The sequence below is a fragment of the Oncorhynchus mykiss genome, chromosome Y (genome assembly GCF_013265735.2).
Source record: "Oncorhynchus mykiss isolate Arlee chromosome Y, USDA_OmykA_1.1, whole genome shotgun sequence".
NCBI classification, from domain to species: domain Eukaryota; kingdom Metazoa; phylum Chordata; class Actinopteri; order Salmoniformes; family Salmonidae; genus Oncorhynchus; species Oncorhynchus mykiss.
Window position 1 is genome coordinate 21801401 of NC_048593.1, and position 6000 is coordinate 21807400.

A 6000-nucleotide genomic window follows, 5' to 3' on the forward strand; every position below is an offset into this window, starting at 1 on the left:
CCAGTGTGTGTGGTTAAGAGACTTATGAGTTGTGGGGAGATGTGAGTAACATGCAAGACACACGCTGTCTCTGTGAGTGACAGTGGAGAGGCGTTCACTAGTTTCACATCTGTGTCTGGGACTTCTGTCCAAGGGCTTGATGTGTTTCTCATAAGAGCAGATGCCATTGTGTATCATGATCACGTTGACGTCTCGCTGAGAGTCTGGAAACGGTTGTCGTTTGAAGAGAGAATAAATAAACAAATTCATATAGTGGATTGGATTCTCTGGCGTCCTCTCAGTCGCTGTTTGGTTAATAGATGGATGATTTCCTCTCCTCCGCCGAGTGAGTCTATCACTCACTCACTCTTTTTCTCTTATTCCCTTGTTTTTGCACACAATAAAAAGTACCATTGTGTCATAGCTGATCTGGCCTTGTCGAGTGATGTGTGTGTTTGTACTGTATGTATGTGTGTGCGTGTGTGTGTGTGTGTGTGTGTGTGTGTGTGCGTGCGTGCGTGCGTGCGTGCGTGCGTGCGTGTGCGTGTGTGTCTCAAATCCTCTGTCAGATCACTGGCAGGCCCGGCAGAGTTGTTTTCCATTGACCGCAGCGTTCTGGGATATGTGTGTAACTGCCTGACATATTCCTAGTGTTTCTGTGGAAATCAAACACTATAATGACAGGACCGTCTGTCTGTCTGTCTGTCTGTCTGTGTTGGACGAGGGACTGACACAGAGAATGTTTCAGCCTGACGTGTCCTCAGGCTAGGGAGAAGATACTGTACACTCCTGATGCCTTATGGGAATAAAGGAAATGTATATAGGCTGAGCAGGGAAGTTGATTGGGTTCCCTTGTTGGATATAATCATGGTAGAACAGGGGCTGTAACAACCAAAAACTTTTGCTCACCTGCTCTGTCTAGACTACTACCTCATGAATTATTCATTACTGTTGAGGTCACGTTCTCTTGCATAATTCAACAAGTGTGTCAAGAGAAGGATACCCACTAAAGATTATGCCTCTCTATACATACTTTACATTGTTTGCGAGATCAGTCATAATATCACTATAATCCGAGTGTTCAGTTTCGGATGTTGCTTTCTTGTCAGCGCATCTAATTTGTAAACATTTCAACTGTATTAAAGTATTACTTTTTCAATTCCACCGAAAATGAACACCCATCAAAATAAAGTTACATTTTTTCTCTTTCCTATGATGTAAGTGTCGAGACGGTGCGTTAAATCCTCAACATAGCATTCTTATAGATGCAACAGAAAACCAATGTATTCCATTGAGCAATTACTGGAGTGTGTTTGAGCCATTACCGCAGTGTGTTTGACAGGTCATTACAAAAGTTTCCACGGTCGTTACGTTAACGGGGAAAGACTAATGGTACAAGCAATAGTGGGAATGAGTCGCCAAAGTAAAATGAAGGCAATTAATCCAGCAAGATTTAAGTGACATGTGGATTGCACTCCTCAACCATAGGAAATAGATGGCTGAAAAGGAGAGGAGAGATACTCAGGTGGGCGGGGTATGCACATTGCTACTTTTGGTTCATAATTTATTGTCGTTTCCCTCCTGAACTCAATCACATCTTCTCTTTCTCTCTCTTTCTCTCTCTCTGTCTTTCTCTGTTTTTTCACTCAGTTTTTCTCTCATTATCTCACTTTTTCTCTCTCCCTCTCCCTCTCTCATTCCATCTCACCCTCTCCTTCTTGCTCTCCATCCATTTGGAGTGGTGGGAGTGGATTCTGTATGCCCCCTCTGCAGCCCCTCGTTTCAACATCATCAAAAACAGAGTATACAGCTCTAAGCAGAGCTGAGCTGGGGTGCTGGAATTTTGAGGAAGACCAGCCAACTTGGCACGAAATGCCGCCTTCCCCCTAACTGGAACCCCTGACACAACCCAGTTCCAAGACCTAGGTCCAACCCCAACTCCGGGTGGGATGTCTGGAAAAGCCATGCTGGTGTAACCTCCTGCCTGGTCTCTCTCCCGTCTCTCTCTCTCTAAATAAATAAATAAATAAAGTAGAAGCAATCCTAATCTGTCAAGTTCATCAGATATTGTTACGCTCCTGGAGGCCGCACTCTGTTCCAGCCCTCCCCTGCAGGAGAGTGTATCCCTCAGGTGTTACTTTATTTATGCATTCATCTCATTTTTGTTATTCGCAATGAAAACAACGATGAGAGAAAAGTGAGGGAAGGCTAGAACTGCTGAGAGTTCAGAGAGATACAGTACACTACAGTACATGACTCTGTCAGAGGGGAAGGGGAGGAGGGGAGGGGAGGGGAGAGAGATACACTACATGACTCTGTCAGAGGGGAAGGGGAGGAGGGGAGGGGAGAGAGATACACTACATGACTCTGTCAGAGGGGAAGGGGAGGAGGGGAGAGAGATGCACTACATGACTCTGTCAGAGGGGAAGGGGAGGAGGGGAGAGAGATGCACTACATGACTCTGTCAGAGGGGAAGGGGAGGAGGGGAGGGGAGAGAGATACACTACATGACTCTGTCAGAGGGGAAGGGGAGGAGGGGAGGGGAGAGAGATACACTACATGACTCTGTCAGAGGGGAAGGGGAGGAGGGGAGGGGAGAGAGATACACTACATGACTCTGTCAGAGGGGAAGGGGAGGAGGGGAGGGGAGAGAGATACACTACATGACTCTGTCAGAGGGGAAGGGGAGGAGGGGAGGGGAGAGAGATACACTACATGACTCTGTCAGAGGGGATGGGGAGGAGGGGAGAGAGATGCACTACATGACTCTGTCAGAGGGGAAGGGGAGGAGGGGAGGGGAGAGAGATACACTACATGACTCTGTCAGAGGGGAAGGGGAGGAGGGGAGGGGAGAGAGATACACTACATGACTCTGTCAGAGGGGAAGGGGAGGAGGGGAGAGAGATGCACTACATGACTCTGTCAGAGGGGAAGGGGAGGAGGGGAGGGGAGAGAGATACACTACATGACTCTGTCAGAGGGGAAGGGGAGGAGGGGAGAGAGATGCACTACATGACTCTGTCAGAGGGGAAGGGGAGGAGGGGAGGGGAGAGAGATACACTACATGACTCTGTCAGAGGAGAAGGGGAGGAAGGGAGAGAGATGCACTACATGACTCTGTCAGAGGGGAAGGGGAGGAGGGGAGGGGAGAGAGATACACTACATGACTCTGTCAGAGGGGAAGGGGAGGAGGGGAGAGAGATGCACTACATGACTCTGTCAGAGGGGAAGGGGAGGAGGGGAGGGGAGAGAGATACACTACATGACTCTGTCAGAGGGGAAGGGGAGGAGGGGAGAGAGATGCACTACATGACTCTGTCAGAGGGGAAGGGGAGGAGGGGAGGGGAGAGAGATACACTACATGACTCTGTCAGAGGGGAAGGGGAGGAGGGTAGAGAGATGCACTACATGACTCTGTCAGAGGGGAAGGGGAGGAGGGGAGGGGAGAGAGATACACTACATGACTCTGTCAGAGGAGAAGGGGAGGAAGGGAGAGAGGGAGACACTACATGACTCTGTCAGAGGAGAAGGGGAGGAAGGGAGAGAGATACATTACATTACCAAAAGTATGTGGACACCTGCTCCTCGAACATCTCATTCCAAAATCATGGCCATTAATACGGAGTTGGTCCCCCTTTGCTGCAATAACAGCCTCTACTCTTCTGGGAAGGCTTTCCACTAGATGTTGGAACATTGCTGCTGGGACTTGCTTCCATTCAGCCACAAGAGCATTAGTGAGGTCGAGCACTGATGTTGGGCGATTGGGCATGGCTCGCAGTCGGTGTTCCAATTCTTCCCAAAGGTGTTCGATGGGATTGAGGTCAGGGCTTTGTGCACAGGGGCATTGTCATGCTGAAACAAGTAGGGCCTTCCCCAAACTGTCGCCACAAGGTTGGAAGCACAGAAATGTCTAGAATGTCATTGTATGCTGTAGTATTAAGATTTCCCTTCACTGGGACTAAGGGGCCTAGTCCGAACCATGAAAAACAGCCCCAGATCATTATTCCTCCTCCATCAAACGTTACAGTTGGCACTATACATTCGAGCAGGTAGCGTTCTCCTGGCATTCGCCAAACCCAGATTCGTCCGTCTGACTGCCAGATGGTGAAGGGTGATTCATCACTCCAGAGAACACATTTCCACTGCTCGAGTCCTGTGGCAGTGAGCTTTACACCACTCCAGCCGACACTTGGCGTTGCACATGGTGATCTTAGGCTTGTGTGCTGCTGCTCGGCCATGGAAACCCATTTCATGAAACTCCGGACAAACAGTTCTTGTGTTGACGCTGCTTCCAGATGATCTTTACGCGCTTCAGTACTTGGCGGTCCCGTTCTGTGAGTTTGTGTGGCCTACCACTTCACTGCTGAGCTGTTGTTGTCCCTAGACGTTTCCACTTCACAGTAACAGCACTTACAGTTGACCAGTGCACACAAATTCATCACGCGAAGCAGCCACAACTGTCAGCAAGAGTGTCCATAATTGAGGCTTTGAATCATGGACACTTACTGACTGTTGTGGCTGGTGTGCGTGATGTATTGTTGTCTCTACCGTCTTGCCCTCTGTGCCCAATAATGTTTGTTCCATGTTTTGTGCTGCTACCATGTTGTGCTGCTGCCATGTTGTGTTGCTACCATGCTGTGTTGTTACGTGTTGACAACACAGCATGGTAGCAACACAGCATGTTAGTGACACAGCATGGTAGCAACATAGTGTACTCATCCTGTTGATACATTATACTGCTATAGAGAGTTATATTTATTGTTATTTTTTTATTTAACCTTTATTTAGCTCGGCAAATATGTTAAGGTGTGGAGTCATGGAGTTGTATCTTGTGGGAAGTGTCTGCCACTCACTGTTGGTCAAGTATCTGAGAGATCTGTCTCTGTCTTTCCCAAGATACTTTGTGTGCTTGAGGTAAAATACCTCTTCGATAATGGACTCCACCACTTACCAGTCCTTAAAGCACATTCTCTAACACACACGGTCAGCCAATGAAAGTGTGATACATGTATGTATACTGTATTTCAACCTTGTAAAGTGTGGCTCTTCATCTGCTACCCCAGCTGCTCTCTCCTCCCTCTCTCTCCCTCCCTTCTTTCATATCATTTCCACCTACTGCTCTATAGAGCCCCACAGTGGAGGTGTCATAATACCCATAAAACCTAGTGGTCAAACAGGGAAATGGTTCCAATGACTGGTTCCACCATTCATTTGTCCCGTGTAGGCTTATTCTGGCTTGACATTTTAATAACCATGTACAGTTGAATTGAAGTTTACATACATCTTAGCCAAATATATTTGAACTCAGTTTTTCACAATTCCTGACATTTAATCCTTGTAAAAATCCCCTTCTTAGGTCAGTTATGATCACCACCTTATTGTAATGTTAGAATAATAGTAGAGAGAATAATTTATTTCAGCTTTTATTTCTTTCATCACATTCCCAGTGGGTCAGAAGTTTACATAAACTCATTTAGTATTTTGTAGCATTGCCTTTCAATTGTTTAACTTGGGACAAATGTTTCGGGTAGCCTTCCACAAGCTTCCCACAATAAGTTGGGTGAATTTTGGACCATTCTTCCTGACAGAGCTGGTGGAGCCAGGTTTGTAGGCCTCCTTGCTCGCACACACTTTTTCAGTTCTGCCCTCAAATGTTCTATAGGCTTGAGGTCAGGGCTTTGTGATGGCCACTCCAATACCTTGACTTTGTTGTCCTTAAGCCATTTTGCCACAACTTTGGAAGTATGCTTTGGGTCATTGTCCATTTGGAAGACCCATTTGCGACCAAGCTTTAATTTCCTGACGGATGTCTTGAGATGTTGCTTCAATATATCCACCTAATTTTCCTGCCTCATGATGCCATCTATTTTGTGAAGTGCACCAGACCCTCCTGTAGAAAAGCACCCCCACAACATGATGCTGCCACCCTGTGCTTCACGGTAGGGATGGTGTTCTTCGGTTTGCAAGCCTCCCCCTTTTCATCCAAACATAGTGATGGTCATTATGGCCGAACAGTTCTAT

General features: G+C 47.2%; 1 protein-coding gene across 3 annotated transcripts in view; it reads left to right on the forward strand.

Moving 5' to 3' along the window:
* The window catches only part of pappaa (pregnancy-associated plasma protein A, pappalysin 1a), a 125792-nt gene that overhangs the window by 52121 nt on the left and 67671 nt on the right, over positions 1-6000 (forward strand). The window lies entirely within an intron of this gene.